The sequence below is a fragment of the Lepidochelys olivacea genome (assembly GCF_965140295.1).
Source record: "Lepidochelys olivacea isolate rLepOli2 genome assembly, chromosome: 2".
Lineage (NCBI taxonomy): Eukaryota > Metazoa > Chordata > Testudines > Cheloniidae > Lepidochelys > Lepidochelys olivacea.
Genome location: NC_140412.1, coordinates 183,276,465 through 183,289,512, shown reverse-complemented (window position 1 = coordinate 183,289,512; position 13,048 = coordinate 183,276,465).

The window sequence follows — 13,048 nt, the reverse complement described above, 5'->3', positions numbered from 1 at the left end:
GAAAGCTGTTTTATTGGAAGAATTTATAAATACCTATAGATAAGTCATTTAATGAGATTAATACTTGACACACTGATAGTTGTCCATCATTCAATGACTGATCTTAAGCCATTAATCTCTGAGACTGGTGAAATATGAAAATCAACATTAGTTTTACTGATTATTCTTGTAATATCATAATGAGGCCAACTTGTGAGAAACTGTAGCTTATAGTCCATTTATACTAAATACTTGGTAAGAGATTGCTTTTGCAGATTTGGGGTAATAGGATAGTTCAGTGTGACTTTTTGAAATGTAAATACTTGTTTCATCTATTTGTGAGCTAGTATTTTTTCCCCAAGTTTCCAGAAGTGACTGAACTGTTACATCTCGTCAAGAGCTTTCCACTGAAGAGAAGTAAAACAATTTAAAACTAGATACAGCCTCCTAAAAGTTAACTTTAAATTAAACAGCCTCATAAAAATGTAGAGATTATTGAGCATTTTAAATATCTTGTCAAATGCAGGAGGCTCCAAGTGACTCTCGGCAATCAGTACAACTTGCACTGGGTTGGCAGCAATAATGTTCTTCCCCCTCATTTGCTTTATGTAACATTAAGGGTGTCTTTTTGTTGTTGTTTTTAATTTCTTCAAACATGCTGAAGACTCTGATCAAGGTAACTCTTGAAGCCATTCTCAAAACTCTATATGTTTGAGAAGTAATTAGTTTCCATTAGGAAGGGAAAGAAAATAACTCCCTTGAATAACAACTTCCAAATCTGAAAGATATGCATGTATAAATAAGTCTAATATTTTGTAAAATTGTGTTGCCTTTGTATTTGTCTACCTTTCTACTGACTCTCTGAAAGAAAATATATATTTAAACTGTGTAAATGACAGGGTTATAGCTTGTTTTTTAGTATATTTATAACTGATCTCTTGCATGTATTATTTTTCATTATTGCACATTTCAGAAATGTAGAGAATGTGCACCTATCCATTTCAAGCCAGAAAAAAATTCTGCACTCCATTACAATTCCCAGTATTTCAGGTTTTCATAGAGAGTCCCTTCATGGAGATATGATAAAGTGCTAAGTTTTTTTAATGTTAATATGGAATAGAAATTAACAAAAGGGCTTAAGTGACTCTCCGGTTTTTACTGTTTGAATTTCTTCTTTTATTTGTTACCAGATACACAGGAAGTAGTTTATTAAAGAAACATTCTGCAAATTGTTATAAGAATTCAGTGTCACTGAACAACTGTCCATTTAAATCTGATCACTTTATTGGGTATAAAGTAATGTGTGCTGTAGTATGAACCAGTTACCATGCATAACATCTGATCATAAAACAGTTTAGTATTCTTTGCTGCTATTGTAGACTTTGTAATTTTAGCTAGACAGTTTGTCAAATCCTTTACCTCTGTGACTGTTTTAAAATCAAATCATTGCCTAAATCATATACTGTGTTGAAATGATTCCATTGTATATTTTGTTCTAAAAGTGATAGAAAATAAAATTGTTCTGTTTATGCCCTTCTTGAATACATTTTACTTGTATTTATGAAAGCACATGTTCTTATAGTTCAGGTATAATTACTGTGTGTCTTTGGCAGTAGTATAGGTCTTCTATTAAATCTTCTTAACTTGTCTGAGTCTACAGCTTACCAAGGAAATTGTTTCTTTCTGGAGCCAGTCCAGCATGAAGAAAATTAAATTTTTACTAGGAACTGCCACCCAGCCTCCCTCCCCATGACTAATATCCTGTTGTAAATGTTTAGATTTCTGATGTTGTGTCTAAAGGTGACTGGAGCAAAGTACCCGTCTTCTAAACTTTAGTGTGCTGGTCTTCCCTCAGCTTTGCCAGTAATGGCAAAAAAGAGGTTAAAGATGACAGATAGGAGCCAGAAATAATGCCTGGCGAATCTCCAAACGTAAACATGTAGTTGTGTTGCTGTTAGTGTCGAGCTTTAGCTTACTCCAGTCAAAGTTAACCTTAAACCTCAGATGAGATCACCTCTACCACCACCTATGCCCACATGCATACTTCACATTTATTTAAAAAACACCGTGCAAATGTTAAACTTCAGTACGCTTTGGGATCATTGAGTAATATTGTCATTGAGTATCTAAGGTAACTTGCCTGAGGGTATACAGAGCTGGGATTAAAACCCATCAATACCTGGTTTCAAGGCTTTGCTCAGTCAGCACATCAGAGTTTCTCATAGAATGGCAACTTTCTTCTTTTACAGCTGAAGAATAATTTACTAGTTTGTTTTTTACAACTGCTGCCATGTTTAGATAATGGTATTTGGCTGCATCTGTTCAGTACATCTAGTGCTGTGTAACATCTGACTTACGTTCTTCAGCCGACTTAGGGAAAATGAACTCTGCATGTAGTACCCATACTAAGCAGATGCTATTTGACTGGATATTCAACTGACTGTGATACGGTTTTATTTATGTACATATTTTATGTAAGATTTTTAGCAAAATGTTTCACCTTTTAAAGCACTAGCTCACTTGTGTCTTCAATTGAATAGTCATAATTTTGTTCTATATTTAGAAGTGTGAATGACACTTAAGTACTCATTTGCTGAAACAAGGGACAAGTAAACAAATTTTGCATTACAAATAACACTAAACCAACCACAAGGTTTGCTGAGCTTAAGCAGTACCATTATCTCTACCATTCTTTTTGCCATCCTATCTCTCTCAGGGCATAAGGAAAGGAGAAAGCATTCATCAGTATTTCCATTACTTCATTCTATTGGCTCATGCATCCACCCCTTCAGATTGTTTGCCACTGGTCCTTTATCTTTCTCCCAAATCTGTTCTCTCCTCCTGATCCTGAGATCAGTGTAGACCCAGACTATCCCATTGCCTGCTTTTTCAAACTCTTGGTCAGTCCCATAAGAATCTGCCTTTGGGAAAAAGAAAAGGAGGACTTGTGGCACCTTAGGGACTCTGATGAAGTGAGCTGTAGCTCACGAAAGCTTATGCTCAAATAAATTGGTTAGTCCCTAAGGTGCCACAAGTCCTCCTTTTCTTTTTGCAGATACAGACTAACACGGCTGCTATTCTGAAACCTTTGGAAAAAGTACCTGACAAAGTGAGTCTGAACTTTTGTTTTATTAAACTGACACTTGAGATGCATACATACCTGTAACATCTGTAGGCCCCTTTAACTGTGCTCAGCCAGCCGACCACTCCTTTTACCACAACAATAGGCTCTTTTAAATAAAACCTATCTTTACTACCTAATAGCATTGGACTCCTGGTTAAGTACAATTGGAGAATGTTAAAATCATCTGAGCCAAATTAAATACAACATTTCATATCTAGTCAATTGGAAAAACAGTTTCAGGTAGTACTGCTGCCCTACAGTTCCACCGCTTCTATAATCACCATTTTCAAATTGTTATTTTTTCCCTGTTGACTCCAGATAAACAAGGGGAAAACTGGCCATACACAGGTGCTGTTAAACTCATAAAAGAGGGAAAAAAATCTAGCCTCATGGCTAAAGTAATCTTTTTTTGTTTAGCAACAATCACTGGGCAAATCTTTGAGATGGTTTTATGTAGTGGGTATCCCATGACGAGATTACCATTAGTGCAGATCTGACATTGACTTGAGGAGAGGAAGAATGACTGTAGAGCACCATCTCATCTGTTATCTTCCTGCATAATATTTTTCATGTCTTAAATGATTGCACTGCTCTGTAATAAGCACCTGGTGTCTAAGAGACATCTTATGGCTGACTTGGCTCCTCAGACTATAAGCCCCTGTGAATTGAGACCACATCTTCCTCTTTTCTTTACCAGGCGAAGTAGATTTTACTGCCCTAATTCTACCATTTGAGTATAAATTCAACTTGCTTTAGGCTGTAAAACCTGGTAATTATAAAAAATAGGTGATTTTTGTGGCTTTGGCCTTTCCTTTATTATACTTGGCCAGGAAACGTGATAGGATGAAGTTTAAACAGGAAGTAAGAACTAGGAAGTGCTCCCTGTAAAAACAAATATAGTTTTTTGCAGCTATAATGAAATTTCCAGGGGATACATGCCTGGCTTGTGAAACTCATTTTCATCTATACACATACTTTTGGGAGAGAGATTACAATGTGTTCAGTATTATGATGTTAGACTGAATACTAATAAGATACTTTTTTAGAATGTGCAAGCAATAGTCTCTCAGATCCTTCCCATCTCTCTGCAACTGTGGGTCACAACTGAGGATGTCAAATTCAGGACAAACTGCTGAGAACTAGGGCAGATACACCCTAATATTGGTGGCTAAATCCCCACAGGATATACCAAACCAGCAACAAAAGTAAACTTCTGTTTCACTACACGGGCTAACAAGAAGTCAGAAAAGCAGTTTCCTTAGGCATTCCAGTTCTTATATAACCACCAAAACCACTGGTTTTAAAGAAACACTCACCTCTAAATCCAATCTCTTCAAATAAAAGGTTCTTCTGACCCAGGGGACCAGCCACACACCCAGGTCAATATATAACTTAGATCTTACCCAAAAATCACTATGCCAATCCTTTAGTATCAAAAGGTTTATTCATAAAAAGAAAGAAAGGTGAGTTAAAATTGGTTAAAGGAATCGAACACATACAATAATTGCAAAGTTCTTGGTTCAGGCTTGTAGCAGTGATGGAATAAACTGCTGGCTTAAGTCAAGTTTCTGGCTGCTTCCAAATCACTGGAAGATCCTCAATTCCTTGGTTAAAATGCTTCCATTAATTTAAGTTAATAGTCCAGAGGCTGAAGTGGAAGAGAGGCTGGAGCAGGATAGAGGCAAAATGGAGGGGTTTCCAGGGCCTTTTATATCTTCTGCCATGTGGAGGGAAACCCATTATTTCTCGAGTGCTTGCTCACGTCCATTCCAATTAGGTGTGCATGCGTCGTGTGCATGATTGTTGGAAGGTTTTTCCACTAGCGGTACCCATCTGTGGAGCCCACTGGAGTGGTGCCTTTATGGCGGTGTATATCTGACCTTGCCAACCCCCTGCCTGCTCTACTCCTCCTTAGTGCTAGTGATGGCTGTTGGAGCTCCTTGGTCTTGCATATTGCAAGTGCCTACTTAGCCCTCTTTCTTCAAATAGCTGTTGTAAATAGTTACCCATTAGTGTTAATTAGTTGAATAGCACTTAGCTGGGGGATCTTCCCCGATTTCCCTTTTCCCCAGACCGGGGCATGCCTCGGGCCCAGGGCTTTAAGCCCTGTGAGAAGTGCCTCAAGCCTATGCCACATGGCAATCCGCACAACTCCTGTCTCTAGTGCCTCAGGGAGGGTCATCAGGCAGATAGGTGCAAGATTTGCAGGGGCTTTAAGCCCAGAACAAAGAAGGAGAGAGACTAGTCTGAAGCTCCTCTTAATAGAAGCTGCACTTTGCCCACAGCCAGCGCCGGCAGCCTCGGTGGGCAGAGCGCTGGCATCAGTGCGGGAACCCTCGGCACGGAGGAAGGACTCCAGTAAGGAGCATCAGCACTGTTCCCCAGCCCCAAGGCCCAGCTCCACCTTGCGGCACCATTCACAATTGCCGGTGCCACATAAGAAGGTGGCGGCGGACAGGGGCTTCTTGCCGGCACAGCACACCAGTGGGGTGCGTCCTGGGTTTGAACACCCCAAACCTGGCCTGCAAGTCCCACAGCTGTCAAGTCAGGTGCATGTGGACTCTCTGGTGCAGGAGGACTTGGAGGGAGAAGACCTCGATCTTCCCTTCACACTGGACACATTTGAAGCAGCATGGGATCTAGCCACCATGACTGCTCAATCTCTGGGCCCACTAGCACCTGCCATGGCAGCAACATCAACGGCTCCAAACAATGACGGCACCGGCACTACCCCCATCAGACATTCGGGCAAGCCCATGATGATAAGCCATTGCTCATCCTTGCCCCAGCACTGATCTCTGGCACCGTTGGGTGCTGCTCTGCCTTGCTCTGCATCTGAGTACTCCTCTGAGGCGAAGGTGGAATCCTATGCCTCCAGGCAGAGCTGGTACCGCTCTAGACGCTGGCCCCATTCCTGCCACCACTCGAGAAGCGATGCACCCCAACCGGTGCCAACAGTGTCATGGCCTCTCCAGGGGCAGGGGCCGGTGCAGTGGCCCTTCTGGAGCCCATGGGCCTACCATCAGGCCCAGGGACTGGGACCAAGGGTGACTTCGGTGGCCTTGGAACACTGCGTGACCCCATTGGCCACATCGGTCTCAAGGGATCTAGGAGTGCAGGCTGCGTCCTGAGAGGAAGACCTGGGGCAATCTGACCCTCAGATGGGAGCTGTCGCCCCACCCTCGGTGCAAGAAAGGACACCTGAAACTGCCCTAGTGACCACCAGGTAACAAAGGCAAAAGGACCCAATCAGTCCCCAGGCATCTTCCTCCTCCTTACCCGATGAGGCGGTGGCAGGGACGACTACCTCTCTGCCAGCAATGGACACCAGGGCTCATCAGGACCTCTTTTGCCGGGTGGCACAAAACTTGAACCTATAGGCTGAGGACGACACAGGGCATTCAGACCCAACAGTTAATATCCTGGCTCCTGAGGACCCCTCTAAGGTGGTCCTTCCTCTTATTAAGACTATTGTAAATACAACTAAGGTGCTCTGGCAGACTCTGGCCTCTCCCCCTCCAACAGCTAAAGGGGTAGAATGCCAATATTTTGTTCCACAGAAGGGGTACGAGCACCTCTTCTCTCATCCCACGCCGGGCACATTGGTGGTGGACCCCGCCAATCACAAGGAGCGGCAAGGAGAGTCGGGTCCCACTCAGGAGACCAAGAAGCTGGACCTCTTTGCTCGCAAGGTGTATTTGACCAGGAGCTCCAGCTTTATATCGCCAATCAGCACGCGGTTCTTAGCCGGTACGCTTACAACTCCTGGGCCTCCCTGTACAAGTTCCAGAAGTTGTTGCCCACGGACTCCTGTTTGGAGTTCACCGCAATATTCGAGGAGGGTAAGATGGTGGCCCAGACCTCCTTCAAAGTGACCCGGGACTCGGCGGACTCAGCTATGCAGACCATGGCCACTGCAATTACTATGCGCAGAAGGTCATGGCTTCAGGTGTCGGGCCTTCCTGCGGAGGTCCAGAATACCATCCGGGACCTCCCCTTTGACTGTGCTGGTCTTTTTGCAGAGCAGACAGACTCATGGCTGCACAGTCTGAAGGATTCTAGGGCATCCCTTAAGTCCCTGGGAATCCACACCCCTCTCCACAGAGAAAGCCCTTCAAGCCCCAGCCTCCCCAGTGCTTCTATGTGGGGAGCACAAGGCAGGACTTAACTAGAAGGCAAGCAGGAACAACACAAGGAGGCCATCGAGATCCTCCTCTGACCAGGGCCACAGTTCATCCAAACAGCCTCCTGGCCCTTAGCCTAATTTTGTGCCCGAGGACAGAGCACCAGTCCATCTCCTGGATCCTTCTCCCACCTTTGGGAACCATCTGTCCCACTTCCGCCATGCCTGGGCCTTGATTACCTCAGATTGCTGGGTACTGAGCATGGTAGAGGTAGGATATTCTATCCAATTCTGTTCCCTCCCTTCCCCGTCCCTCTTCAGGGACCCCTCTCATGAGCAACTCCTTTTACAGAAGGTGCAATCACTCCTTGCTCTCAGGCCAATAGAGGAGGTTCCTCAGGAGTTCAGGGGAAAAGGGTTCTACTTCCGATACTTCCTCATCCCCCCAAGGCCAAGGGCAGGCTCAGACCTATCCTAGATCTGTGAAACTTCAACATATTCATAAAGAAAGTGAAGTTTCGCATGGTCTCCCTGGCCTCCATCATTCCTTCCCTGGATCTGTGGGACTGGTACACCGCCCTGCACTTGAAGGACGCGTACTTCCACCTCTCCATCATCCCAGATGCTTTCTCCGGTTTGTGATCAACACCCAGCACTATCAGTTTACGATGCTCCCCTTCGGGCTCTTGGCAGTCCCTTAGGTATTCACAAAATGCATGGCCATCATGCTGGTCTTCCTCTGTAAACATCGGGTCCAAGTCTTCCTGTACCTGCACAACTGGCTCATCAAGGCCAGCTCACAAGCCCTAGCCCTCACTCATGGCACCTTTCTCAGGTTGCGCCTCATGCTAAAATGTGCCCAAGTCCACAATAACCCCAACGCAGAGGACAGAATTCATTGGGGTTTTCCTGGACTCCACACAAGCCAGGGCATAACTTCCCGAGGCCCGCTTTCAAGTTCTCAGGGACATTAATCAAGAACCTCCACCAATTCCCCACAACCACTGCCAGAAACTGCATGAAACTGCTGGGGTATATGGCGGCCTGCATATGGTGGTCCAGCATGCCAGGTTGCGTCTCCGTCCCCTACAAATGTGGCTGGCGCAGGTGTACAAGCCCAGTCGGGACTCTCTAGACAGAACAGTCTCACTCCCGCTTCTGGTTCTAGAATTCCTTGGTTGGTGGTTGCAGGCTTAGGTGGTCTACCGGGTGTACCCTTTGCCAAACCGCAGCCCTCTCTAGAGTTAGTCACGGACACCTCGGCAGTCAGGTATGGAGCGCATCGGGACACTATCAGGACACGGCATGTGGTCCCATGCAGAACTATCGCTGCATATCAATGCCAGAAAGTTGAGGGCAGGTTCCATCACGGATACGTTTCACTGGTCATGGGTGAATCACCTGCTCTGCGTGTTTCCACCCTTCCCTCTCATACACAAGGTCCTCCTCAAAGTCCACCTGGACAGGACCTCATTGATCCTCATAGCGCCGGCATGGCCCTGCCAACACTAGTTCATCATGCTGTTGGACCTATCAGTATGACAGACCCATAGCCCTTCCCCTGTTCCTGGACCTTATCACACAAGACCACAGCAGGTTACTACATCCCAACCTGGAGTCCCTCTACCTCACAGAGTGGAAGCTCTATGTGTGAACTTCAATGCTCTGACTTAGCTCAGGAGGTCCTTCTCAGAAGCAAGAAGCCCTCTATTCGAGCCACTTACCTTGTCAAGTAGAAGTGGTTCTCAATTTTGTGTATGCAGAAGGGTACTCATGCATGACAAGCCTCGATCCGTTTTATTTTGGACTACAAGCTCGACTTGAAACAGCAGTGATTGGCAACCTCTTCGATCAGGATTCACTTGGCCGCCATCTCTGCTTTTCACCCGGGGCGGAGCGTAGGTCAGTCTTTGGAAACCCAAAGGTAGGCTGCTTCCTCAAGGGGCTGTATAGACTGTATCCACAGGTGAGACAGACTCTTTCTCCTTGGGACCTCACTAGTTCTCACCAGGCTTATGGGGCCCCCCCTTTGGGCCCATGGTGACATGTTCCTTGCTCTGTCTGGGAATGTAGCTTTCCTCGTGGCCATCGCCTCAGCCAGAAGGGTCTCTGAACTCAAGGTGGTGACATCTGAGCCCCCTTGCACCTTGTCTTTATAAAATACAGTGTAACTATGCCCACACCCTGCATTTCTCCCTAAGGTAGTCTCTCAATTCCATATAGATCAGGACATTTTCCTACCTGTGTTTTTTCCCAAGCCGCATGCCAACAACAGAGATCACATGCTTCATTCCTTGGCTGTGAGACAAGCCCTCATTCTCTATATCGAGCACACAAAGCCGTTTCAGAAGTCCCCACAGCACTTCATCACTGTCACAGAGGATGAAATGGCTTTCCATCTCCTCCCCGTGCATATCATTCTGGATCACATCGTGAACCAGGACTTGCTACGACTTGGCCAAGATTCCAGCCCTGACATTGATGGCGCACTCTACAAGAGCTCGTGTCATATGCCGCTTTCATGCTCAAGTGCCTATTCAAGATGTATGCAGGGCAGCCACATGGTCCTCTATCCATACCTTCACCTTGCATTACGCAATTTTGCAACAGTCCAGAGATGACACAGCGTTTGGCAGGGCAGTGCGGCAATCTACGACCAGATGAACTCCGACCCTCTCCTCCAAGAGTATGGCTTAGGAGTCACCTAATTGGAATGGACATAAGCAAGCACTCAAAGAAAAAATGGTTACCTACCTCTCGTAACTGTTGTTCTTCGAGATGTGTTGTTCATGTCCATTCCAAATTGCGCCCGCCTCCCCTCTGTCAGAGTATTCTGGCAAGAAGAAACTGAGCAGGTGGCGGGTCGGCAAGAACCTATATTATAAATAATTTCCCAACTCAAAGTGTTGCAGCCCACACAGGGGAGTTCTTAATTAGATCTCGTCCGAACCGATAAAGAGAACTGATCACAGAACTAAAAATTAATGGTAGCTTTCGCACAAGTCATCATGAATTGATCACATTTATAAGGTTCAAGCAGAGTAAAATCCAGATCAGTAATATATATACTTGGTGCTTTAATAGGGCCCAGTTCACAAACCTGAAAACAACGGAGAGCCAAGTCAGCTGGGAAGAAGAATTTAATCCAAAAAATGTGAACGATAAATAGGAGTTGTTTAAGAATAGCTTACTACAGGGGTGGGCAAACTTTTTGGCCTGAGGGCCACATCTGCATGGGGAAATTCCATGAAGGGCCATGAATATAGGGCTGGGGCAGGGGGTTGGAGTGCAGGAGGGGTTGTGGTGTGCAGAAAGGGGCTTGGGGCAGAGGAGGGGTGCAGGCTGTATGAGGGGGCTCAGGGAAGGGGGCTGGGGTGCAACAGGGGCTGTGGAGTGTGGAAGGGGGCAGAGGGTTGGGGTGCAGGCTTCGGCCTGGTGCTGCTTACCTGTAGTGGCTCTGGGATGGCAGCAGCATGCACCGGGGCCAGGGCAGGCTCCCTGCCTGCCTGCCCTGGCCCTGCTCCGCTCCCAAAAGTGGACGGCACCACGTCCCTGTGGGAGAGGAGGGCAGAGGGCTCCATGCACTGCCCTCTCCTGTGGGTACCTCCCCCAAAGCTCCCATTGGCCGCGGTTCCCCGTGGGCCGTAGTTTGCCCACCCCTGCTTTACTAGATTACCAGAAAGCCACAATCAAGGAAGAAGGCCAAATAGGTTTTAAAAAAAGACCTTATTTAGAGAGGAAGTGAAGCTGTAAAAAATAAATTATTAACAAATGGAAGAAAAGGGAAATTGACAGTAATGAATATAAATGAGAAGTTAGGAATTGTAGAAAATAGATAAGGGAAGGAAGGGACACAATGACAAATGGCAGCAGCATTAAGGACAAGGAGTTTAATTTTGTTTCTAATATTAAAAAATCCTGATAAAGGTATTGGTCCATTACTAGATGGAAATGGTAGAATTATCAATAAGGCAGATGCTTTCAATAAATATTTTTGTTCTGGTGGGGAGTGTGGGGGAGAACCAATTATATAGTCTCGCTATACGGCGATAACACATTTTCCATTCCACTATCGTCTCTGGAGGATGTTATTGGAATTTATGAATATCAATCATACAGGACACCACCAAACATTAACCATAAATTCCTTTATAAGTAAGTCCAAATGTTATCTATACTGTTGCTCTAAACACGCATAAAGCTTAGCTAATAAACATTACTACATTCCATACAACAACAAAACATAACTATCTACAGTACATACTTTCAAGAGGACCAGATGGGAGAAAATTCTTTTCACACTGGTTTTCTCAGCATAATTGGACTGGATCTAATAAAGAACTTTCAGCTTCCTGGCTCTCTCTATACCTGTCATCCCACTTTCTAGCTTTAGTAAAAACACAGTTTGAAGCAGTTTATTTTCTCTAAGCCTTTTTTCTTTGTCTCCTCCCCTCTCCTTGATTACCAGTAGTTTTTTGCTTCTGTTGCCATTGGTTACACATAGGCCTCACTTTCAGATAGCACTGGTATGTGAGAAAAAAAAACTGGGCTTGCTTTTGAGAAGGGTTCTTCTTTGTCTTGGTTATTGCAGCTTCCTGTTTTATTAGTTTTTTGAACCAGACATTCTTTCCTCGTTGCATTCTGGTCTTTTGACTTGTTATTCTTGTGGCCTTCCTTTACTGGATGATTAAGGCCTTATTTGGTTACAAGCCACAAACTATAAAGCAAATATATTATTTCCTTAATCAAACTTAAGCTCATTTTAATTCTTTATTTTAATAACTATCCCTACAACTGTTAAACAGAAGCTACTAAAGTTACATTCTTTGAGATCCACAGGTCTGGATAACTTTCATCCAAGAGTTTTGAAAGAGATGACTGAGAAGCTCATTGGACTGTTACTGTTGATTTTCAGTAAGTCTTGGAGCACTCGGAAGAAAGCTAATATTGTGCCAGTTTTTCAAAAGGATAAAAGGGATGACCTGGGTAATTATAGGTCTGTCAGCCTGACATTGATCCTGAGACAGATAATGGACTTGAGGGTAATATAATTAATGCAAATCAGCATGGGTTTAGGGAAAATAGATCTTGTCAAACTAAATGAGTAATTTTTTTAGATACAAGTTTGGTTAATAAAGATAATGATGGTGGCATAATATACTTAGATTTCTATAAGGTGTTTGACTTAGTACTGCAGGACATTTTGATTAAAAACTAGACATACTGTATATACTCGATCATAAGCCAATTCGTTTATAAGCCAACCCCCACAAGATGAATAAGTAAAAATGGAAAATTTTTTATGACCCATTCATAAACCGACCCTATAATTCAGGGGTCGGCAAACTTTGGCTCCTGGGCCATCAGGATAAGCTGCTGGTGGGTCGAGATGGTTTGTTTACCTTGAGTTTCCACAGGCACAGAGGTAAACTTAAGTAAAGTGTCCCGGTGCGCCAGCTGCTTACCCTGACGGGCCAGGACAGCAACTGGTGGGGAAATTTTTTTTGGGGGGTGGGGGGGAGAAACTGGAGGTCAGGGGAGTAACCCATGACCACCCCTCACATGACCCCACCCCTAGCCCGGGACCCCCACACTCTCCCCATCTCATCCCTTCCCACCTTATCTGAAAAAGATGTGGGGATCATGGTGGATAATCAGCTGAATGTGAGCTCCCAGTGTGATGCTATGGCCAAAAGAGCTAATGCACTGCTGAGATGCATAAACAGGAATCTTGAGTAGGAAGTGAGAGGTTATTTTAACTTCCGGCTGCAAAAGATCACAAGAAATTTAGGGGTAAGATCTGGGCTAGAGCCATACCTGCT